Source organism: Eptatretus burgeri, chromosome 7, assembly GCF_056783735.1.
Source record: "Eptatretus burgeri isolate ZD-2024b chromosome 7, Ebu_testis_v1, whole genome shotgun sequence".
NCBI lineage: Eukaryota > Metazoa > Chordata > Myxini > Myxiniformes > Myxinidae > Eptatretus > Eptatretus burgeri.
Genome location: NC_140967.1, coordinates 9,478,790 through 9,504,997, shown reverse-complemented (window position 1 = coordinate 9,504,997; position 26,208 = coordinate 9,478,790). Strand labels below are relative to the sequence as shown.

Here is a 26,208-nt window from a genome sequence, read left to right as displayed (position 1 = left end):
TTCATCAGTCGGCTGCTTTAAAAGGAACTGACATTAACGCTTTGTGGAACAAGCACAGAATTTCACAACACAAGATGGTAGCTTCTGTCAATAACAAAGTCTACAGGCAAGGATGTGCCAAATCATCAATGAGCTGGGTCATCGAGGTCAAAAGTACACATTCCTATGAGTCATACAGGTCTGGAAAACACGGCATCCCCCAAAAGAATAAACCAACAGTGGAAATGAGGGTTTACTTGAAGTATTAGAAGCAAAGTTAGAGCAGTGCGGTGATCGAGTCGCTGTCAAGGTGGCTTTTTGACAGACTCTGTGTTTGGGCGGCTTTGTGGTGGAATCGATGTCATGGTGGTTGTGACAGACTCTGTGTTGGGGCAGCTTTGTGGTGGAATCGATGTCATGGTGGTTTCGTGATGGAGTTTATATGTTTGTGTGACTTGATAAAAGACTCAATATGTTAGGGCAACTGGATAAAGGAGTCTATATGTTATGTTGATTGGTAAAGGAGTCTAAATGTTATGTTGACTTGGAAAAGGAGTCTATATGTGATAGTGACTTGGTGAAGGAGTCTATATGTGATAGTGACTTGGTAAAGGAGTCTATATGTTATAGTGACTTGGTAAAGGAGTCTATATATTATGTTGACTTGGTGAAGGAGTCTATATGTGATAGTCACTTGGTGAAGGAGTCTATATGTGATAGTGACTTGGTGAAGGAGTCTATATGTGATCGTGACTTGATAAAGGAGTCTATATATTATGTTGACTTGGTAAAGGAGTCTATATATGATAGTGATTTGGTGAAGGAGTCTGTATGTGATAGTGACTTGATAAACGAGTCTATATATTTGTTGACTTGGTAAAGGAGTCTATATGTGATAGTGACTTGGTGAAGGAGTCTATATGTGATAGTGACTTGGTGAAGGAGTCTATATGTGATAGTGACTTGGTGAAGGAGTCTATATGTGATAGTGACTTGGTGAAGGAGTCTATATGTGATAGTGACTTGGTGAAGGAGTCTAGATGTGATCGTGACTTGAAAAGGAGTCTATATGTTATATTGACTTGGTGAAGGAGTCCATATGTTATGTTGACTTGGTGAAGGAGTCCATATGTTATGTTGACTTGGTGAAGGAGTCCATGTGTTATGTTGACTTGGTAAAGGAATGTATATGTGATGGTGACTTGATAAAGGAGTCCATATGTTATGCTGACTTGGTAAAGGAATGTATATGTGATGGTGACTTGATGAAGGAGTCTATACGTTTGGGTGACTTGGTAAAGGAGTCAATATGTTAGTGCAGCTTTGTGAGAGTCAATGTTGTCAGGTTGGTTTGATGAAGGTGTTTAGACATCGGGTCAGCTTTGTGACAGAGGTGAATTCAGTTCGGCTTGGTGATGGAGTGGATATAATATAATATAATATAATATATATAATATATATATATATATATATATATATATATATATATATATATATATATATATATATATATATATATATATATATAATATATATATATATATATATATATATATATATATATATATGCCTGGTGTTGGCTTAGTGGTGAGGGTGGTGGCTTGGGATCCCAGGGTCCTGAGTTCAAGCCCCGTTGACTGCTGAATTAACACCAGGGGGTTGACTCAGCCTGTCATCTTTCCGAGGTCGTCGAAATGAGTACCAGTGTACTGGTCCCGGTGTATGCCCAGGTTAGAATAGGTGTACCATATCCCTGTGTGTCGTAAGAGGCGACCAGGGTTGGCGTCAGGAAGGGCATCCGGCCATAAAACATTGCCTCAAGAAAAAAAGCCCAACCCCTGCACAGCAGGGAAAAATGGCTGTAAAAACGGTCATTTATTATATATACATATATATATATATATATATATATATATATATATATATATATATATATATATATATATATATATATATATATATATATATATATATATATATATACAAATATATACATATATATATATATACATACATACATACATACATGGGAAAATCGAAACGTGTGGAGTGTGACGAACACTCGTTGCAATTTTCCCGCCAATCACATCACGTGCCTTCTGATTGAATGGCTTGCATTAACAGGAACAATCGTCTGAGTGGCAAATGGAGGGTTGTTCTGTGCGGATTCTGCGGTTTTACCGTGCGAGACGTAATCCGCGGCGATGCTCACCATTCACAGTCAGGAGGGGTGTTTGAAGAAAAACGACTAATGTGGTTCGCATTGGTTAGATATTGTTGTGGGCCGGCGGGGTCGGGTGAGAAGACCATGAGGTGGGGGAAGCTATGTCGATTCCCACCAGACTCCCCGGAATTGTAGGCCGTCGCACACGGATAATTCCGTGACACGACGGGTCGCTTAACCGACCGTGGACGCCAATAACTCAACCACGTGACCTAGGGTCCTCCCATCTATGGGTTAATCGGGTTACCTAATTAATCACATGATTTAATTACTGGGGAACCACGCCCTCGGTACGCCTTGTCCGAACTGGATCACTCTACCGGATCGGATGCAGCCGAGCGACACTGCCAAGGACGTAGCGGCTCAAAGGAACGGATCATTGGGAATAAAGACCTGGCTAAACTTAGATTCGAACCATGCTGGACCAATGGGAGAAAAGACAAAAACGAGCAGGGAACATTCCTAATGATGCTTTTCTTCGCTTGCTTGTTAATAAATAATTATGTGGTACGCCAAAGATTTATTGGGTATGTAACGCAGGGAAAGAGGAGAGAGGTGTGGTGCGACAATAATACAAGCAACTTACGAAAGCAGACGGTGCAGACTTGACGCGAGATTAATAACAGTTACAACAATAATGCACTTCTACAGACTTACTTAACAGACAGGTGCAAGCACACTCGACACACACAGAAAAAGAAACCCCAATGAGAAGGGACTTTTGCAGCCAGGGAGAGAGGGGGTTGAGGTTATGCTCTCTGTACCTGGGCGTTTCGGGGGAGGGGATGCTCCGTGGGGCGGTACCCAACAGTAGTCGCGTTGTCTCTGGCCCAAGCCACACGAGTGGAGCCTGTGTTCTGAAGGTGGAGCTTGAGTGGAAAAGGTCGGAGTCCAGAGTGCGAGGGTGGAGTAGTGGGCGGGACCAGGCAGGTGGGTGGACGAGGTGAGGCGTGGGCGGAGTCGATGATGCGAGGCATGGGCGGCGAAGAGAAGGCAGAGTCGAGAAGCAGGAGACACAGCATAAACACACACCCAAGATGGAGGAACTTCTCCGTCTTTTATAGGGCTGAAGCTCGGGGGGGGGAGGGGGCCATGCCGAATTCAATGTCATCGCCCAAATTGGGTGCTTTGATTGGCCCCTACCCCTCATGTAGCCCACCAGCTTGAGCCAGAAACCGCCTCACTTCGTTTCTGGCAAGGCCACCCCAGACAGTGAACACACCTCGCTCCGACCCCATGACATGACACAAATCGCCCACACCAAAATTGGCACGCGAATCACAAGTAAATCTTAATCGGGTCTGGACCCCTTGTCTTCGGATGAACCGACGATGGACCCGCGGTCTTCCGGAGAACTTCCTGGACCGACCATGTATTCTCCATCGGAGCCGCTTGCGGATCCCGAGGATGTTCGCTCTGAGATCTCGGGTCATCGTGGACCACACGTCATGTCAGGTGAAGGACCGTACGCTGTGGTAAATGAGACGAGGGGCAAGCAGGGCAGAGGGTACCGTGGAGTGTCACGCTGTGGTAAACGAGACGAGGGGGCAAGCAGGGCAGGGGGTACCGTGGATCGTCGTGCTACACGCTGTGGTAGACGAGACGAGGGGCAAGCACGTGTCTCGTGCAGCGTGGGCGTCGTGCTGGCCATGTAACACGCTGTGGTAAACGAGACGAGGGGCAAGCAAGGCAGAGGGTACCATGGAGTGTCATGCTGTGGTAAACGAGACGAGGGGCAAGCAAGGCAGAGGGTACCATGGAGTGTCATGCTGTGGTAGACGAGATGAGGGGCAAGCACGTGTTTCGTGCAGCGTGGGCATCGTGCTGGCCGTGTTACATGCTGTGGTAAACGAGACGAGGGGCAAGCACGTGTTGGGTTTTGGGCTCACCCGGGAATGAGACTCCGGATACAGCGATCCTTTGAAAGCGTACGTGACTCACCGCACATGCCGGGTTTCAGGCTCGCCCGGGAACGAGATTCCGGATACAATGGATCTTTCACGGCGGCGCGGCAGTTTTCCCACCTTACTGCGAAAGCGCACGTGACTGATTTATCCCAGGAAAGAAAAAGAAAAAGAGTGGGGATGAAAAGAAAATGATTTAGCAACCCTAACTATTAAATCATCGCAACGCACTCCCTGTTGTCCCGCTAAACAAAAGGAAGGGAACTATCTACACGTACAATAATGGAATAACCGTCTTGGGACCCCTATCTGTTGTATGCATGCGGTTCCGAGAACCGCAACAATATTTATCGGTGTGCCATCCTGATGAGGGCAAATAAGCCCTCAATCTGGATCGGTGGCTCCGTTTTATGTTTAACTGATGTTGACCATATAATCTTTGTTTGACAGAGTCACCCGGCCGAGGCCTCTGTGTTGGAGGCGACGCTATGGCGTGGGACTGTCCAATGGGGATCAGTGTCGAGCTCATCACACTCCTATATATATATATATATATATATATATATATATATATATATATATATATATATATATATATATATATATATATATATATATATATATATATATGTATATGTATATGTATATATATATATATATATATATATATATATATATATATATATGTATATATATATATATATATATATATATATATATGTATATATATATATATATATATATATATATATATATATATATATATATATCCCCCCTCCCTCCCTATTCCTCCCTCTCCCACCCTTATCTCTCTCTCTCCCACCCCTATCCCTCCCTCTCTCCTTCCGCTCTCTCTCCTACCCCTCTCCTTCTCCACCTCACCTCCCCTCCTCTATCCTTCCCCTCACGCATGATCCTGTCAGCGAAGTGACAGGTTGTATTTGCTCATATGTACACGACACCAGGAGAGACTACCATTATATTAAGATTACCGTTGTTATTAACAACATGGGGCATTCTAGTGTTTTTGTCATTCATCTCCTCCTGCTTATCCCGAGAGAGAATCAGAGGGTCCAACCAAGACAAACTCCTTCTTCACACTGTGACGTGATAATCATTTCAGACACCTAAACCAGCCGGCATGGCATTACAAATCTTCCAAAAATCGAGTAAATACATTTACAATGAAGACACCTTTGTGCACTGTTCCCATAAAGGGAAACTTATCGACATTTCTATAACGAAAGAAATCACTCTTGCTATAAAATGTTTTCATTACATCAGAGGCCATTTCATATTAAGATGCAGTGATAGGGAAAGGGAAAAGGGGTAAATTTAAAAAGGGCCAGATTACCTGGACTAGAGGGGTAAATTAAAAAAAAAACATTTTTGAGAAAAGGAAGGGGAAAAGGGAGGAGAGTTGGGAAAAAGAGAAAGAAAAATAAGATGTGAATGAAGATAGAGGAAGTTGGTGATGGTGAAGGGGTCAGGGGGATGTGGGACAGGGCTAAATACCATCATTATGGAGGTGTGTACTATGTGTACAGGCTCCAATTCTAAAACATTGTGCTCACGGGGCACTCATTGGGCACGATTTTGGTCATAAAGCAGGAACCGTGTTGATGAGAAGTGTCACAAGGCAGGATATCGAGACAATGACATCCTTGTGGGTCTAAATGCTCCCGAGTGCACAGTCGAGTGATGAACACAAAGGTGACTCTCACAGGTGAGCTATGATTGTGGCCTTGAACAAGGAGAGATAAATATCAGGTTTATATAAATTCCACATTGTGTTAGTTTGCTTGCTGTCACACCTCACCTCTCAAACTGCAATTTGTTTACATTTCACAATAGTGAATATAATATGGATGACGTCACTGAACATCTTGTAATGGAATAATATCTCACAGCAACAGTGAGCAACTGAGGAACAAAATAGCGACTGGGTTTCTTGAGCCAGCCTCATGTGCTAGAAAGTGGTCAGGAGTCGAGACATGGAATTGTGAGTTTCTCATGCTCCCTACGCACATTAACTGGAAACATACTGCTCTAACCTTAGCTCTCACACATTCTTCGTTTTCTTGGAGACGTGGTCTCGGCTCGTGGAAGAGTTACAGCAGGGTGGAAGGTAACAAAATGGAAAGGGGGAAACAGCAATAGCAGAGAAGAAAGAGAAAGAGAAAGAGAAAGAGAACAAGGGGGAGGGGGATAAGGACACATGGGGTGAACAAGCTGCACACAAGCTGAGTGAAAGACAGCACGAAGAGGAAGGGGAAAGTGAGGATGAAACAGAAAAGGAACAAACTGAGGGAAAAAGACATCTCAAATGCTCATGGAAAGTTTGATTGTAATCCATGTCAGAAACTTTTCCAGGATTATGAAAAGTATGGAAGGTGGGAGAAGGAATGGAAGGGGGGGGTCCATATGTTTGAACAATGGTCAAATGTATAAGCAATAAGTGGATATATCTGGTTATAATTTCTGAAAAATAACATTTAATAGTTTTTACCTCCAAGCCTGGTGTTGGCGCAGTGGTTTGGGCAGCGGCTTGGGATCCAAAAGGTCCTGAGTTCAAGCCCCGTTGGGCCACTGAATTAATACACCAGGGGGTTGACTCAGCCTGTCATCCTTCCGAGGTCGGCGAAGTGAGTACCAGTGTACTGGGCCGGTGTATACCCCGGTTAATATAGGTGTACCATATCCCTGTGTCGTAAGAGGCGACCAGGGTTGCGTCAGGAAGGGCATCCGGCGTAAAACATGTGCCAAATCACTATGCGGATCATACGGATGATCCGCTGTGGCGACCCCTAACGGGAGCAGCCGAAAGAAGAAGAAGAGTTTTTACCTCCGCCACGAAAGGAAGACGGAGGTTCTGCTTTCATCCGTCTGTCTGTGAACAGGATTTTTTTTAAGTTCTGGATTGATTTTGACGAAATTTGGTGTAAAGGTTGGGTGTGTGACAAGGACGAAATGATTAGATTTTGGTGAAGATCCAGATGCGGATACCAGAATTGTGTAAGTGATTCTTTACTGTTGGGAGATAAGACAAAAAACAATATTTAGCATGACATCTCAAAAAGTGATGGACCGATTATGACCACAAGTGGTGGACGAGTGGGTCGGTGACAAGAACAAGGAGATTCGATTTTGGTTCAGGTCCGGATCCAGATCCAGCCCATTAATGGAATACAAAATGTAAACAGTTCAACCAGGCAGAGGTATGCACTTTGAGTACCATTGTAGTTTTAAATGAGATTATAATTATTTCCTGAAGGTACTGCACGGTATTATTATCATGGAGTTATTTTACCTGAAAAGGGAAGAAGGTCCAGACACCATGGAGGTGACCACCCCCTCCCTCCTATCCATCCCACATTCCCAACTGGACCCTTCGTGACTGGTCGACTTCACAACTTTGGCAGGAACGGGATGATATGGTGGAGACATGGAGAGTAGATAGCGAATGTTTATCAAAGGTACATTCCGGCCTGCCTATCTGCTGGTGTTTCCAGAAAGCTTGATCCTTTCCCAACAATCCTGGATCTTTTTCTTCAACCTGTCAAATCAGGAATGCTTCACCCTGGAACTCCCTCCCTCTCATTTCCTTTCTTCATCATTGTTACGTTTATGGTTGCATCACAACCCCCATTGTACTATCATTTGTTTCCTTCGTTGAAATGAAATAGAGAAACACGTTCAATAAGGTTCAACTGTAAAGATGCATTCCCACAGGTGGAGGATACCATGAGATAAACATACATTTACTTTTGAAGTCTAGTGAAATAATGGAGGCCCTTCAAGCAAAAAGGCCAGAAAACCCACTCAACCCACTCAGTACCATTGTCGACAATAGAAAATCCACTTAACCTACTCAGTTCCATAGTCGACAATAGAAGATCCACTTAACCCACTCAGTTCCATTGTCCACAAGAGAAAATCCACTGAACCCACTCGGTTCCATTGTCGACGGTAGAAGATCCACTTAACCCACTCAGAGCCATTGTCGACAATGGAAGATCCACTTAACCCACTCAGTGCCATTGTCGACAATAGAAAATCCACTTAACCTACTCAGTTCCATTGTCGACAATAGAAAACCCACTTAACCCACCCAGTGCCATTGTCGACAACAGAAAACCCACTTAACCCACCCAGTGCCATTGTCGACAACAGAAAACCCACTTAACCCACCCAGTGCCATTGTTGACAATAGAAAACCCACAACCCACTCAGTGGCATTGTGGACAATAGAAACCCCGCTTAACCCACTCAGCGCCATTGTTGACAATAGAAAACCCGCTTAACCCACCCAGTGCCATTGTGGTCAATAGAAAACCCACTTAACCCACTCAGTGCCATTGTGGACAATAGAAAGCCCACTTAACCCACTCAGTGCCATTGTGGACAATAGAAAACCCAATTCACCCACTCAGTGCCATTGTCGACAAAAGAAAACCCACAAACCACTCAGTGGCATCGTGGACAAGAGAAAACCTGCTTAACCCACTCAGTGCCATTGCCGACAATAGAAAACCCACTAAACCCACTCAGTGCCATTGTCGACAACAGAAAACCCACTTCACCCGCTCAGTGCCATTGTGGACAATAGAAAACCCGCTTTACCCAGTCAGTGCCATTATCGACAATAGAAACCCCGCTTAACCCACTCAGTGCCATTATCGACAACAGAAAACCCACTTAACCCACTCAGTGCCATTGTGGACAATAGAAAACCCACTAAACCCACTCAGTGCCATTGTCGACAACAGAAAACCCACTTCACCTGTTCAGTGCCATTGTGGACAATAGAAAACCCGCTTTACCCAGTCAGTGCCATTATCGACAATAGAAACCCCGCTTAACCCACTCAGTGCCATTATCGACAACAGAAAACCCACTTAATCCACTCAGTGCCATTGTGGACAATAGAAAACCCGCTTAACCCACTCAGTGCCATTGTGGACAATAGAAAACACACTTAACCCACTCAGTGCCATTGTCGACAATAGAAAACACACTTAACCCATTCAGTGCCATTGTCGACAATAGAAAACCCACTTCACCCGCTCAGTGCTATTGTGGACAATAGAAACCCGGTTAACCCACTCAGTGCCATTATCGACAATAGAAGCCCCGCTTTACCCACTCAGTTCCATCGTCCACAATAGAAAACCCACAACCCTCTCACTATGTCTCTTCGAAAGGACCGTTTACAAAACCCCCCCATCCACTTTCTCAACAATCCTCTGGAAGAAGTCTTTTCTTTCAAGCTTCTGGGTCTCACTATCTGCCATGACCTTTCCTGGGAAAGTCACATTTCCAACCTTGCCTCAAAAGCCAGTCGCCGACTGGGAATCCTCCGTCGTGCAAAGTCCTTCCTCGGCCCTCTTGAGCTCCTGACCACTTACAAAGCTTTTGTCCGTAGCCTGATGGAGTACTGCTCTCCCCTCTGGGCTGGTGCTCCTGCCTCCCACCTTTCTCGACTTCACGCTGTCGAAACCAGGGCTTTTAAGATCATTGGCATCTCCCGCAATGAAGCTGAGTCTTTGGGCCTCTCACTCAATCACCGCAGGTTGGTCGGTGGTCTTTCTGTCTTCTACCGACTCCTCTCCAGCCTTGCCCCCCTGCTCTCTCTGCGATTTGTCCCAACCACATTTCCACAGGGCGCTCAAGGTCCGCCAACAACCCCCTTCTGGTAAAACTACCAAAATCACGAATCACTGCTCATCTTCACTCTTTCATTCCTCTTTTTCCCGCCTTTGGAATAAACTTCCTCACTCTATTCTTTCCCATTCTTCCCTCCAGGCTTTCAAAACAGCTGTTCACCACCACCTCTTATCTTCCCCCATCCAAATCCTCGATCTTTTCTACCCCGATAATCCACCCATGCCCTCTTCCTTCAATTCTCCTGCTTTCCTTCCTGAAAGTCCCTTTAATGTCCATCTTCCCCTCGCCATGTTCCCCGTCCCATCCCCATCCCTCTCCCTTCCACAGTTCACCTGTGTCTGTTCCCCAATGTTTTGTCCCTTCCACTCCCGCCCCTCTTGTCTCATGCCTCCTTGCTGTGAGTTGTGTGTTAGCTCTCATACGAGCCTCGACCAAGGTATACAAAAAAAAAAAAAAAAAAAAAAAAAAAAAAAAAAACCCACTCAGTGCCATTGTGGACAATAGAAAACCCGCTTAACCCACTCAGTGTCATTATCGACAATAGAAAACCCACTTCACCCGCTCAGTGCCATTGTGGACAATAGAAAACCCACAACCCACTCAGTGCCATTGTGGACAATAGAAAACCCGCTTAACCCATTCAGTGCCATTGTCGACAATAGAAAACCCACTTCACCCACTCAGTGCCATTGTGGACAATTGAAAACCCGTTTAACCCACTCAGTGCCATTATCGACAATAGAAAACCCAAAACCCACTCAGTGCCATTATCGACAATTGAAAACCCGCTGAACCCACTCAGTGCCATTATCGACAATAGAAACCCCGCTTAACCCACTCAGTTCCATCATCCACAATAGAAAACCCACAACCCACTCAGTGCGATTGTGGACAATAGAAAACCCACTTAACCCATTCAGTGCCATTGTCGACAATAGAAAACCCACTTCACCCACTCAGTGCCATTGTGGACAATTGAAAACCCGCTTAACCCATTCAGTGCCATTGTCAACAATAGAAAATCCACTTAACCCACTCAGTCCCATTGTCGACAATAAAAAATCCACTTCACCCACTCAGTCCCATTGTCGACAATAGAAAACTCACCGAACCCACTCAGTGCCATTATCGACAATAGAAAACCCACTTAACCCACTCGGTTCCATTGTCGACAATAGAAAATCCACTTAACCCACTCAGTGCCATTGTCAACAACGGTAGTTTCGTTAAGCTTCATGCTGTAACATTTCATGTGCAATTGATTATATGAAACTTTAAGTGGAATAAAATCACGGCGGGGACCAACTCCATATTAATGTCCACGATATTGGAATTAGATGTTGGATGAGCAGGTGTCCACATACTTTTGGCCATGTCATGCAGTTGTAAATGAAAAGTACGTAACAATATGCACGATTCACTTCCTAAATTCATTGATGATGATGTGATGATTATGATAATGGTGATGATGGTGATATCAATTGTGTGAACTTCACAGTTATTGGAAAAGTAATAATATCTTTTTCGAAAGGTCTCATTGTGTAATGATAACAGGTGATACGTGTCTTCATGGGATTAAAAGCTTCATATCCCAAGAATTAAAGTCTGTGTTACACTTCTCACGAAGGTAAATAGCGCGTGATATCATTGAATGTTTGGTCCATTCCCCCAAAGTTTCTCGGCCTTCTGGACTCTTGCAAGACAACCATGTTAGGTATTTCACAAGGTAAGGTAAGGCCAACACTCTTCTCAAAGTGCAGGCAAGATATGACCCCACTTACTGAAGGTGTCCATACCCTCAAATGAGTCTTAATGCTGTGACTGAAGGTGGGCCTTGTCAAGTCCAGCATCAATCCATTGTCACATTCCATTGTAAGAATTCAATGACATACTCTTGTGACCCGCTCTACCAGAAAGACACCGAGATGGTAAATATCGAGCATACCTATTTTATCTCATCTTCTTATTTCCTTTGCAGCACATTGCTGCAGGAAAGCATCATTTCTGTTGGGGTGGGGGGAGCACATCTGTGCCGTTGATGCGGTGCCCCCTGAAGATGGAGTAGGAATTTGTTTATTTGTTCAGGGTGCAGTGCAGGTGATATCTCGCCTCCTTTTCAGAAAGGGCACAGTGGGATATATTTAGCGTCCACCAACTCATACTGGCAGATGTGGCACCTAAGTTAACGTCCATCCGAGTGACGGCACACACATTGATAAATGGCCCTGACTGTGAAACGCCAGGATGACAGTTTATAGCTGGGCCAAAATTCAAACCCAGACAAGACAGCTCAGAGGAGAGTGTGCATACCTCTCTGCTATCCTGCCAGCCCAGACAATCTCTAACATGGCCTGCTTTGTATCCTCTTCCTGCTGTTCATCTCTTTATCAGAGCTGTTCCAAGAACGCCCTTCCCATGTCTGGGCCGCTTGCCTTTTAGGTGTTTCCTGCAGCTATTGTCCTGTTCTGAAATGCCTCGTTAACTGTCAATGTGCCGGAGAGTGCCACCATCACTGATAAAACAAGGGAGCAGCAGAACCTGAAGACATGGTTGCTGGGAACTTGCAAGCTCAATGACCTCGACAGTTCTCAGAAATTCCTTTACATGGTGTTACACTTTATATTTATTTATTAATTTAAATACACATCTCAGCTCATGGATGAGCTAAATAACTGAGTGAAGCCGGTTCTTCGTCCACTGAGAAAAGCATCAAGCGGGAATAGGAAGACAACCAGACATCATGAGGGAAAGCATAAATTTTTCACAAGAACTGAACGCTCATGGAATAGTTTGTACATTTTTCACAAGGACACCAAGGATATCAGGATACAAACGGACAGATAAACAGTATTTGGGAAACGAGCCTTGGATCCCAGCATTACGAGCGAAGTGCTCAGGTGGGAACAACAAACAGGCCGCACCATTTTTAAACGGACCTCTTCCTGTCTTCCTTTCCTTGTACATAAACCACCTTCTTTCACATTCAGCACCACGCTGCGGGGTGTGGCTGTGCCGCTTTCTGTAGGTGAGGTCAGGAATTTGTAATCTATTGAGGGTGCTGCTGATAGCTCACCTACTCTTCGCGAAGGACACCGTGGGATCTTTAACATCTACAAACTACTGCTGCCAGACAGGACACCCAATTTAATGTCCATCCGAGGGACGGCACACACATTGATAAATCGACATGCCTGTGAAACGACACCAGGATGACAGTTTATATAGTCGCTGGGTTGGGATTCAAACTCAGGCTAGACGGCTTCGAGGTGAGTGCGTATACCTCCAGGACAGTGGTTCTTAACCTTTTTTTGGTGCCAACACCCCTTCGGTTCTCAGAATATTTTCTCACACCCCTTGTCAAAAATCATTGACTTTGGAGAGGTGTTAGAATTGAAGACTTCAAATTAGGTCCTTCGCACTCCTTTATTTTCGCAGCAAAAATCACCGGCCGGAATGTTTCGCACCCCAGAAATGACGTTTCACACACCCCTGGGGGTGCGTGCACCCCAGGTTAAGAACCAATGCTCTCGGACATCCCGTACATAACCCCAATGCTTCACGTAAATCACCATGAGCACATGACTATCCAAGAACGTGGTGGATAATAATTCAACCTTGTCGTCAAACGACCTCGCTCTACCAACTCAACATCAGGTATCAGCAGTTTTACCATGAGAAGGTGGGCCTGTTTTCACAGGATTATCCCGCATACAATAAGATATATTGCTTTTTATGCAGTATCAGGACAATATATTAAATATGGAGGACAACAGATACCGCTGCAATGACTACCAATCCAGAGCTTCTCTTGTGCTCACTCTCTTCTCTTCTAAAATAAGAACTTCAGCGCTCATGATGAATGACCTTGAGCCATTCCTTACAGTATCCTTACAGGCTCAAGACCATTTCAGATCCAGACTATCTCGGCCTACACAACCTTAATTCACAAGAGAGAGGGAGAGCGAGGGATATGTGTATACAAGAGAGGATTTGTTAAAGTACAAAAAAAATAGATGAGTGGAAAGGAATTGTTGGGAAGAGCAACATTGAACAGACACAGACAGTTACACACTTTCATTGGAGGCAACAAAGAAGGGGTCAATGAGTGCAGGTTAACATGAGGTCTGCACTTCTGAAGGTAGGATGGAGTTACTGCATGAACAAGTTTGTCCTGGAAGAGAAGAAAGGACAGCAGGTGCATGACTACGGAACAGAATACTGAGAAGTTGTAAACCTGCCCAACGAGATGAAGCAGAAAAACTGTGCCTCAACATCCGGCATGTGATGTCAATGATTCTCCGAGATGTTAACGCTAAAACGTCCGATGTTTGTAAACACTTCGTCACGTGCGCACACACATTCACGCGAGTGATGATGATAATCTGATATTGGTACAAAGCTGCAAGCCCAGCAAAACAAAACAAAACATGGCACGTGACGATGAACATCAATCCCCAGAGTGCTCTATTTTTTTTTTTTTAATAAATACGGCATTTGCAAAAGAAAATGAATTTGTATACGTGATCGAGGCTCATGGAAGAGCAAAAGCAGAGTGGAAGGGAATAAAATGGAAATGTGGAAACAGCAGAGTTGAAATGAGAGTGAGATCAAGGGGGTTGCGGTAGAAGGACACGTGGGGTGAACAAGCTGCACACAAGATGAATGAAACACAATAAGAAGAGAAAGGGGAAAGCGGGGATGAAACACAATGGAACAAATGAGAAGAGGTGAGGGAGAGTGGTGGGGGAAGGGGTAAATCACAATAACCTGAAAAAAAAAATGGAGTGCTTGGGAATGGGATCATTTTGGGTTGAGTAGATGTTGAATTTTTGGATGGGTGATGACCTGAGGTAATGGTGTTCAGCTGGCTTGAAGCTCCAAAGGGAAGATTGGGACTGACACACTGTTGAACTTGGTTCCACAAGGAAGAGAAAAGAGGAATAAATGAGAGGAGGTGAGCAGTGAGCCTGGATTTTGGGAGACGAAGAAGAAGAGGGTTACTGGCAGACCATGTGTACCCTTTAGAAACCACAGAGGGACAGAGCCAAGAGAGGGTAGAGTCTACAAGACCTAGAGAGGACACCAACCTGTCTGAAATGGGAGAGTGACGGGCCCAGACACTCAGCTTCGTCGTGGGAAATCTCAATGATGTTGAGGACCTTTCTTTCCACAACATCAAGATAAGAAGGGTAAGGTTTGAGGTTCGAGGTGCCAGCACAGAAGGGAGAGCATTACTCCATCAAGCTGCAAATGAAGGACGCGTTGGTCGTCAAAGGTTGAGATTGGCTCAGGAAAGACCTTGCACGATGAAGGATGTAGTCAGCAGTTGGTTTTGGATGCCATCTTGGAAATATGGTTTCCACAAGAAAGATCATTGTTGATGGTGAGGCCCAAACGTTTGAGTGACTTAACCTCTCCAAGCGGATAATTTAGGAAGTGAGATGGGAGGGTTTGCCAGACGGTCCTTTCAGAGAGACAGGGTGAGTGTGTGGGATTTGTCAGGGTTTAAAGAAATATTTCTTCATCATCAGACTGAATAACTCTGACATGACCACATTATGGTGACGTCAGTTGGTGTCCAACAAAGGCCGTGTTGATCTCGATACCCAAAATGCCCATTTGATCAATCTGGACATCTTCCTCGTTCAAATTGTCTCATACATTTACCATGTACACCTTGAACTCAGAAATCGATTACGTTCTTCTCACGTGTATTCGCTGTTTGAATGAAGCCTGTTCACAAATTTATATCGCACGAGGACAGAGCTGAACTTTTCCGCTCCATGTGTGACGACGCGTAGACCGTACAGCAATGTTCACACTTGTCTATGAAACAGAACTTTTGACACATTTGGCATCAGACGCAAGAACTTGTTCACAACAAATGATTATTATGAGCTCGCTGTGTTCATACCTCGTTTACATCGAATTGGAAATGGTCCAAGCGGACAAGTTGCACGTGACATGAAGCGTGGGAATCCAAACACTCAGATTATCACGAAGGCTCTCTGTCTGGTCAGGAAAATCAACATGAAGAGTCTGGGTCCAAATGGTCAGGAACCACAAACGCCACGATGGGCGTTGGTATCGACTGTGACAGCAAAAGGAAATCATTTCGCAGAACAGGGAAACGGTAAACACACTTTCCCATGATAGTATATAATCAACAAGAGATTTAAAGGCGACTGGTGGTATCATCATTCCTTCCTTTTAATGTATTATGGACGAAGCAATGCCACGGGACAAACTTGGCCATGTATCGTTACGTGTGTCCCCTCGAAGTTTCATTTGGCCTTGGTTTTGCTCTCATCTATACATCTCCTGTTTATGATGCTCCTTTAAGTTTAAAAGGACGTTCCTGTTTCATGGTCACGGTGCTGCAAACCATGTGATCTTTGTCTTCTATATAAAAGTACTCGTTTATAGTTTCCTAATTCACTCTGACTACAATAAATGATAATATACAATGATCACAATACTTCATTGAATACCTTCATTGTTGAAGGAGACACAAGAGCCCATGGTTTGTTGGGAAGTTAAACAAATATCTTCATGGACTTACATGCTACGGGGAAATTTGTAAGCAGAAGGCATTTTAAAATTCCACCTTTCTACTTTCTTTTTTTGTGCACCATGTCGAGGCTCGTGTAAGAGCTAACACACAGAACATATAACATGGCAGGAGACAAGAGGGGTGGGAGAGGGAAGCACAAAACAGTGGGGAACAGAGACATTAGAAGATCTGTGGAAGGGACTTCCGGTTCCGGTTTTGAGCGGCAAGAGGTCTCCTTCGGGGCTCCCTGCTGACATTCTCAAAGTTAAGTTCCGGTTGTTATTTGTCCCGTTTTAACTGTTTAATTTTCTCACCTACATGTTAATGTGTGTTCCTAGTTCGGTTTTGTTTCAAAAATCGTGCTATTTTGTGAGTATTTATGTCGACGTTCTCACCTGGTGTTTGAGGCCTAGTCCTAGGCTTGAGGCCTACCGGTTCCACTTGGTGTTCGATCGTTTTTTTTGTTTGTTTGTTTGTTTTTTCTCCCCATTACCTTCAATTTCTATCCTCCCCATTACCTTCAATTTTCATCCTCCCCACTTTCCAAATATCCCCCATTCTCCCAACTAATCTCTTTCTTATCTCAAAAAAAAAAAAAAAAAAAAAAAAAAAAAAAACCCAACAACAACAACAACAACCTTCTCCCGATTCTGCTACTTCTTCCTCTTAACTTCCTCCTCGTCTTCCTCGATTTCTTTTTTTTTTTTTTACACTTCCATGACCTAATCTGTTGAACTCTCTCATACATTAATATTAACAACAAAAACGATCTTATAATGCTTCATCTTCCTCTCTCACACATGTGGTACTCTTTACTGTTTCACAATGCACTACTCTTCTGCTATTTTAACAGACTGCTCTCATTTCGACCTCTCCTTCATTCCTTGCCTAAAAAATCCAACTATTACAGCGCTTCTTCTCTCCATGCTCTGAATTTGCCTTCATTGCATCCATCAAGAATTGTGTTAAATCGTATATCTGACCTAAAACTTTTAAAAACCACAGTTTGCCATGGATGCTCGCTTTCCATCAACCATTCTTTTTTCCAACTTCAGTGCCAACTCACCCCCTCACCCCTCACTCTCACTCTCAAAGCAACCATCCCACTCTTCTCCCTCTCCAAGCCTCCCTCTCACCTCTTTCAAAATTCCCCCCTCACCTTTCTCCCACCTTTCATCCCCCTCACTCTTCCTTCTCTAAGTTGCCCCCCTCTCATCCACCAACCTGCCTCCCTCCACTGCCCTCTCACCTCCATCTCTTCACTCCACCTCCTCAAATCCTCAACTGCCATCTTCCTTGTCTCTTGTCCCCCCTCTCTCACAGCACCACAGAGCCTTTTCTCCTCCTCATTCGGCCCCTCCCCTCGCTATTCTGCAATACCCCACACTCCTTCAGCAACCCTCCTTACTCTCCCCCTCGTCCCTCGTCCGACCCTCCCCCGCCCCCTCCACCTCCTGCACCAAAAGCCTCCTCCCCTACCTCTTCATTAAAAGTGTGGACCCCAAATATCCGGGCCTTCGCTCAAACCTTTCAGATCTTTCCATGCAGGTTGCCACTGACAAACCAGACATTATCTGCCTAACAGAAACTTTCCTCTCCCAAGACGTGTCTGACTCCCAAGTATCTCTCCCTGGTTACTCCCTCTACGGTATGACAGACCTGAGCCTCGTCCTGGTGGAGGTGTTGCTCTCTTCATCAAAGACTCTATTCCTCACTCTCCCTGCACTGCTCTCACTCCCCCACACCCCCAGGAATACCTCTGGCTTCGCCCTCCACTCTCCCACCTCATGTTTATATGTGTACTGTACCGTCCACCGAACAGTGATGACTCCATCTACACCTCACTCTCCGAAAACATGGACCATCTTCTATCTTCTCATCCAAATCTCTCTTCCTCTTATGTGGCGACTTCAATTGTCATCACGCCAGTTGGCTAGGTGTGGGTACCTCTCACCTGCCATGGGACATCAGCAAAAGCTTTCTGTGACTCATTGGGACTGACTCAATCGGTCAACTTCCCGACCCGGATCTCAACCAATGGTACTCCATCTCTTCTGGATCTGATTTTGACAAATTTCCCTGACAATATCTGCTGCTCTTCCTTCGCTCCAATTGGTTCTTCTGACCACGTCCTTATTAAAGTGGACATCTCTCTGGCTGTTATCAGAGAACCACCTCACGTCGAGTCTGGCATTTCACTCAAGCCGACTGGCAGGGTCTCCGAGCAGCCATCAAACTTACAGACTGGTCTCCTATCACTACTTTCTCAAACATCAACTCATCCTGGGAATTCTTTCAAAGAAACTTGCTCTCCCTCATGCACAGATTTATCCCCTCGTCGTGTTCAGTTGTCTTACACTTCCTCCAGCCCTTGCTTTACTGTAGCTTGTGGAGAGGCAGTTGTCCTGAAACAACTTGCCTTTGCCTCAGGGAAAGCAAACCCAACTGAGGGCAATCTCAGTTCTTTCCACAAAGCTCGGAACAAGTGTGTATCTACCTTCAGGAGAGCCAGAAAACAACATCTTTCTCATCTCAAGTCTGAACTCTCAAACCCTCTCTCCTCCCTCAAAATCCTGGTGGCGTTTAATCAAATCTGTTTCTGGTGTATGTTCCCTCCATCCCCTCCCTTACCTCAAATGGCCGCACTGCTGATTCCACACGTGATAAAGCTGAATGTCTAAACTCGGTGTTTGCAGCTAAATCTTGTGTCCCAAACCCATCACTATCTCTACCCACTTTACCCAGTCGCACCCAACTGTCCCTGGACTCTGCATCCTTTTCTCCTGACAAGGTGGAGAGCTTGCTTTCAAACCTCGAGTCAGATTCTGCAACCGGTCCAGACGGCATCAGCCCACGTGTCCTCAAAGCCTGCTCTTCTGCTCTTGCTCACCCTCTCTCTGTTCTATTCACCCTCTCATTTTCCCAAGGTCATCTGCCATCTGCTTGGAAATCTGCTAACATCACTGCCCTGCATAAAAAAGGTGCAAAAACAGATCCCTGTAACTATAGACCAATCAGCCTTCTCCCAATCATCAGCAAGGTTATGGAATCCATCATCGCTTCAGACATGAAATCCTTCCTCTTCTCCAATGGCTTGATTTCCAATCATCAATTTGGTTTCAGACCAGGTCACTCTACCCTAGATATGCTGCTACTGCTCTCCCATCAATGGATGGAGGTCCTCAATGCCAGACAGGAAATCCGAGCCGTATCCCTGGACATATCACGTGCTTTTGACACAGTCTGGCACCCTGCCCTACTCACCAAACTCTCTGCCCATGGTATTCAAGGCCATCTCCACTCATGGCTCGCAGACTTCCTCTCCTGTCGCAGTCAACGTGTGGCCCTAAATGGAGTTCTTTCATCCCCTCTTCCTGTGCAGGCTGGAGTTCCTCAAGGTAGCGTTCTGGGCCCTGTTCTTTTTCTGGTTTTCATCAATGATCTCTCGGACTCTCTGGAAAATCCTCTATTTCTCTTTGCCGATGACTCAACCCTCTGCCGTACCATCTGTCATCCCTCAGACCGGCAAGCAGCAGCTTCTTCGCTCACTGCAGATCTGGATAAAATCACAAACTGGTCCAACACGTGGAACATGTCTTTCAATCCAGACAAATCTCACACTCTCACTATGTCTCTTCGAAAGAACCGTATACAAAAACCACACATCCACTTTCTCAACAATCCTCTGGAAGAAGTCTTTTCTTTCAAGCTTCTGGGTCTCACGATCTGCCATGACCTTTCCTGGGAAAGTCACATTTCCAACCTTGCCTCAAAAGCCAGTCGCCGACTGGGAATCCTCCGTCGTGCAAAGTCCTTCCTCGGCCCTCTTGAGCTCCTGACCACTTACAAAGCTTTTGTCCGTAGCCTGATGGAGTACTGCTCTCCCCTCTGGGCTGGTGCTCCTGCCTCCCACCTTTCTCGACTTCACGCTGTCGAAACCAGGGCTTTTAAGATCATTGGCATCTCCCGCAATGAAGCTGATTCTTTGGGCCTCTCACTCAATCACCGCAGGTTGGTCGGTGGTCTTTCTGTCTTCTACCGACTCCTCTCCAGCCTTGCCCCCCTGCTCTCTCTGCGATTTGTCCCAACCACATTTCCACAGGGCGCTCAAGGTCCGCCAACAACCCCCTTCTGGTAAAACTACCAAAATCACGAATCACTGCTCATCTTCACTCTTTCATTCCTCTTTTTTCCCGCCTTTGGAATAAACTTCCTCACTCTATTCTTTCCCATTCTTCCCTTCAGGCTTTCAAAACAGCTGTTCAGCACCACCTCTTATCTTCCCCCATCCAAATCCTCGATCTTTTCTACCCCCGATAATCCACCCAAGCCCACTTCCTTCAATTCTCCTGCTTTCCTTCCTGAAAGTCCCTTTAATGTCCATCTTCCCCTCGCCATGTTCCCCGTCCCATCCCCATCCCTCTCCCTTCCACAGTTCACCTGTGTCTGTTCCCCAATGTTTTGTCCCTTCCACTCCCGCCCCTCTTGTCTCATGCCTCCTTGCTGTGAGTTGTGTGTTAGCTCTCATACGAGCCTCGACCAAGGTATACAAAAAAAAAAAAAAAAAAAAAAAAAAAAAAGGGAGGGGGATGGGATGGGGAACACGGGGTATACAAGATGGACACGACAGGGACTTTCAGGAAGGCAAGTAGGGGATTTGAAGGAGGTGGATTAACGGGGGTAGAAAAGATCATGGTTTTGGATGGGGGAAGATATGAGATGGTGATGAACAGCTGTTTTGAAGACCTGGAGGAAAGAGTGGGATTGAAGAGAGTGTGTGAGTTTGTTCCAAAGGTGTGAAAAAAGAGGAATGAAAGAGTGAAGGTGAGCAATGATTATTGATTATGGCAGTTTTACCAGAAGGGGTTTTTTGGTGGACCTTGAACGCCCTGCGGAATTATCGGGGGGGACAGAGCAGGGGTGGGGGGTAAGGCCGGAGAAGAGACGGTAGAAGACAGAAAGACCACCGACCTGCCTGCGGTGAGACAGTGAGAGACCCAAAGACTCAGCCTCATCGCAGGAGATACAATGATCCAAAATGCCTTGGTTTCTCCAGCGTGAAGCCAAGAAAGGTGTGAGTCAGGAGCATCACCCCAGAGGGGAGAGCAGAGAGCATGAGGCTGCTGATGAAAGCTTTGTATGTGGTTAAAAACTCAGTGTGCCAAGGAAGGACTTTGCACAACGGAGGATGCCCAGTCGGCGACTGGCTTTGGAGGCCAGCTTGGAGAAGTGGTTTTTCCAGGAAAGATTGTGGCACATCATGAGGCCCAAAAGCTTGAACGAAAGGGCTTCTTGAAGAGCATTGTTGAGAAAGTATATCGTGGGGGGGGAGGAGGGGGGTCGTTCCTGCCAGTCCTTTCAGAGAGACATCATGAGAGTGTGAGATTTGTCATGGTTGAGACATGTTCCAAGTGTTTGACCAGCTTGTGATTTTATCCAGATTTGCAGAGAGTGAAGAGGCTGCTGCTTGCCGATCAGAGGGATGACAGATGATAGGGCAGAGTACTACAACAACACAAAGGCAATTCAAACAGCTGTTCATACAAGTGACAGTCAGAGGAATGTTCTTGCCATTCACAAACTAAATATTAAATTTGAATTTAAGAAAAGATTCCTTCTCAGTTACCTGGCATGTCACTTTGGCGTACACACGTCTCTCGTGTAATAACGTTTCACAAAAAAAAAGGAATGTTAATGAATAAATAAATAAACTATCAAACGAACAGACAAATAAAAATAGCTCAAGCACTCATCTCAAATTAAATTGGTCTCCTGACAGGGAGTCATGAACTTAGCCTGGCACATCAGATTTGTGAATTTGACCGAGTGCAGGTTTAAAATCATATTTATTTAACAATTAATCGTTGTTGTGCACAAGAGAGACTGATGTATCATTCAGATTGGGTTCAGTCCACCATTCCAAACAAGCTGTCAACGTGGCTCAACGTTTCAAGTGTTGAAGGTAAGAGCATTATTAACTGGTACTCTATTAATCTACGCTCAGTCCACTGAAGACGTGTGTTATCCGTGTGTCTGTCATACCAAATGTACTTCCTGATGTACTGCGTATGCAAAGTACAATAACACACCCAGAAATCACCTCCCGGACATTGTGACGACATGTTATAATTTGCGTTCTAAAAGTCTTTGGACATCGAGCTAATTGTAGTAACTAGCAGAGTACCCACTACCTGGGTGGATAGAGTTCCTGCATTGCTTGCTGAAAAAAGTAGAGTCTGTGTTTTGCAAGAAGACTATGATGTTTGTGTGGTGTGGTGTGGTGTGCATCTAAAAGGTTCAAGATGGTCTCAAGGTGTAAAAGGTCCAAGGGGTCGAAAGGGTCTAATCTTTAAAAGATAGAAATGTCTAAGGGGTCAACAGACATCTAAGTGGTCAAAAGGGTCTAAAGCTCGAAATAGGCAAGAGTCCAAGCAATGTAAAGGGGTCTAAATATGTCGAACCTGTCTGAAAGGTTTAAACGGTCGAAAGGGTGTTCAGGTGTCAGGGGTCTGTGGGGTCAAAAGGGTCTTGGGGTATAAAAATGGGTTGAAAGGGTATAGAAGGTCTGAAGAGTGAAGGGGTCTCGAGGGTCCAACAGGATCTAAAGGTATCTTAGGGGTCTGAAGGGTCTTTGGGTTATAATGGGGTCTTAGGGCTCTAACGGGGTATTAAGGGGTCTGCAGGTATATAGCAGTCCAAGCGATCGAAAGGATGTCAATGTCTAATGACGTATGAAGGGTCGAACACTCAAAAATGTCTGAAGAGTCTTCAAAGGTAGAAGGGGTCTTAGCGGTCTAAAGGTGTAAAAGGTACGTTCCAAGAATACGTAATTAATAGACATAGCCAGGGTGCAACTGATGTTCAAACAGAAAAAAGTCATGTGGGTTCGTGGCTGGACATACACTTGCTTCATTATCTATAGATGTTTGTCCTATAATCGGTAAAACCCAGCTGGCTTACTAATGACCTTAAAAGAGGGGGTAAATCTCTCTGTGGTGTCCCACATGGAGTCCACTCTCCCAAAGTGAATTTTTTTAAAATAATAATAAGATTCCTCATCTCGTGGATGGAATTGATATGTATCAACTTTTATACATACCATCCATGCCAACATTGACAACCCTTAGTTTTTTTGATACACAAAGTCTGAAGTTCGGGGAAGTTCTTTAACACAAGAACATGGTGGAAAAGAGGGAAACACAGGAACAGCAGCGTCGAAGATCAGAACAGAAGTACACACGACAAAGAATGGGTAAGGTGAAGAATGACAGAGTAAGGGGAGGGGGTCCCAGGTGGTACAAACAAGCTGGATACAAAATCAAACACAGCAAGGAAGAGGATGAAAGAACAGGAAGGGGAAAATGGGATGCAACAGCAATGGAGCAAAAAACCCAAAAAGGTCTGTGGAGGAGAGGGGGGAAAACACAATAACCTGGAAAGGATGGTGTGGGTTTGCGGAGGCTTATTGATGGTAGAAAATATCATGGATATGGATGGGGGATGACTGTAGGCCTTGGTCTCTACGGTTGTTCAATGTTAAAGGTATGAGGCAGGGGTGTAGCCCAAAGGGGAGAGCAGTACTTCATCGATCTGCAGATGAAGGCCTTGTTATATGATGTTGGTAGTTCATATTTGAAAAGGATGCCGAGAGAGTGAATGAGAGATTTGGTATGTGAGATGAGGAAGCAAACACAGGCCAGGTCAGGTATAGGAGCATGTGCCGGGGCAGCACGTCGCTGCGTCCACTTTCTGCCAGTACTCCAGGGGCCTCCGTCTGGCCATCCCCCAGGCAGATGCTTGGCCCATCCCCAACTCCTCGAGATGCCGATCAACCTACTGCAACTATGAGGCACATGGTCAGCCCATTGGCCTCCTCCACTCATGAGACTCCCTCGCTGAGAGAATCTGGTGAGCAGGATCAGCGTCAGGAAAATGAGCCACATGTCCATACAGCCGCAGCTGATGCTCACGGACCATGCAGGTAACAAATCTCATTTGAGTCTCTCAGCAACCGCTCGTTGGACACAAAGTCCGACCAGCGATAGCCAAGGATTCTCCGAAGAAACCTGATACCAAAGAAAACACAGAGTTGAGGCAAATCAGCCTTTTCAGGAGCAGACTCAGTCATGGTGTCATTCAAAGTGAGGGAAGGGATGAAGGGCGAGTGTACACCAGACGGACTTGACAAGGCATCACCAGGTATTCAAGGAAAGAGGCAGGTTGAGAGTATGGGCTTGAGGTTGGCCAGATGTTGTTTTCTGGTTCTCATGAGTGGACACATATTTCTTGCAGATTTGTGGAATAACCTGAGATTGCCATCAGTTGGATTTTCCATCCACGAAGGTTCATTGAAGGCATCTGCCTCACCACGGTATTCAGTGTAGCACGAGGGAGAGGATGGGTGTGATTACGATCAGAGGATGTAGACAATAGATGGGGACTATTATCTTTTGGATTTTTATCCACATTAAACCTAATCATTTCAAGCAAAAGGTTTTAGTTGTAATGTTATAGATTGTACAGCTCATGAAACCAGGGGTTCATACAAATCTTGTAAAATTCCTGCACGATTAGCATCTCCAATGAGTTAGTGCATGGCAGGGAATAAAACTTTTAATTGATGAGATGATTGAGGAGCTGGAGAAACAAAAAATGGCAAAAAGCAATGATTTTACTTCATATCCCTGAAGAAAGAAAATATCATGTGATTGTGAATCAAGCCATTGTACTTGTCTCATTGTTATAATCCATCCATCCATTGGGATCATACTCTGTGCAGAGCATTGGTGCTGCCTAAGCAGTCTTCTTGGCTATTGGGTATAATCCTGGACAGGTCACCACTCCGACACAGGAGACCAGCAAGCTGGCACACATTTTGCTGACCTCGGAAGGATGACAGGCAGAGTCAACCCGACCCGGTATAAATTGAACAGCCGAGGGGGATTTGAACTCAAGATCCTCGGATTTCAAGCCCACCACCTTTAACCATAGAGTCAACACCAGGCATATTATTATATTAAAAATATATATATATATATTTATTATTATCTGTTGGAAAGCGAAATATATATATATATATTTATTTATTTATTGGGGGAGGGTTGTCCCTCAAAAAGGTATCCACTATGGATTTACGGATGATATCAAGCGTTCACAATGTTCCAGGTGAAACCTATGAGGAACAGTTTGAGTGATGTTTGAAGTCTTATTTGGTCCTCAACATGTCTACCTTCTCCTTCAATTAACGTTCGTCTTCTCGTTTGTGAAGGACCTCTTCGTAAACTTCTCGATTCAACGTTCCTCAACAAACGGATCGACCATGCTGGACCCGTCGCTTGGCCCTCAAGATCCCCAGACCCGACAACCTGCGATTGGTTTTGTGGAGTTTCATGAACGATGGAGTTCGTGACACGCACCCACATTCATTGGATTAACTACGTCGTGGCATCACCAACGCTGTCCCAGGAATGTCCCGCGTCCTGTACAAAGGTTCTGGACAATTTGGTTCGACATTAAAGAGACGGGTGCATATGTTGAGAACCAAAGATAACTTCAAACATCACGAAACCCTTCCATATTCACCTGGAAAGTTGTGTATGCTTATTGTGTTCAATAAATAACAATGGGTACCGATTGAAGGGACACCTTGTGTACAAACACACAAATAAATATATATATATATATATATATATATATATAATGAGAAAGTTTCTTGTTGGTGAGAACAACGTGAAACTCAGGATAGCCGTATTAGGAGAATCCTCAGCATGGTTTGTCGTCCTTGTTGTGCCTTCCCGTGGAATCAGATATGACCATAAAGTACCATTCTGGATCTGGAATCAGACCATTGTGGGACGGCACGTTCCAGTGTGGACCACTGC

General features: G+C 45.0%; 1 protein-coding gene across 3 annotated transcripts in view; it reads right to left on the bottom strand.

The window, feature by feature from the left end:
- LOC147022640 (FERM domain-containing protein 6-like) overlaps positions 1–26,208 on the bottom strand; it is a 102,447-nt gene that overhangs the window by 53,874 nt on the left and 22,365 nt on the right. The window lies entirely within an intron of this gene.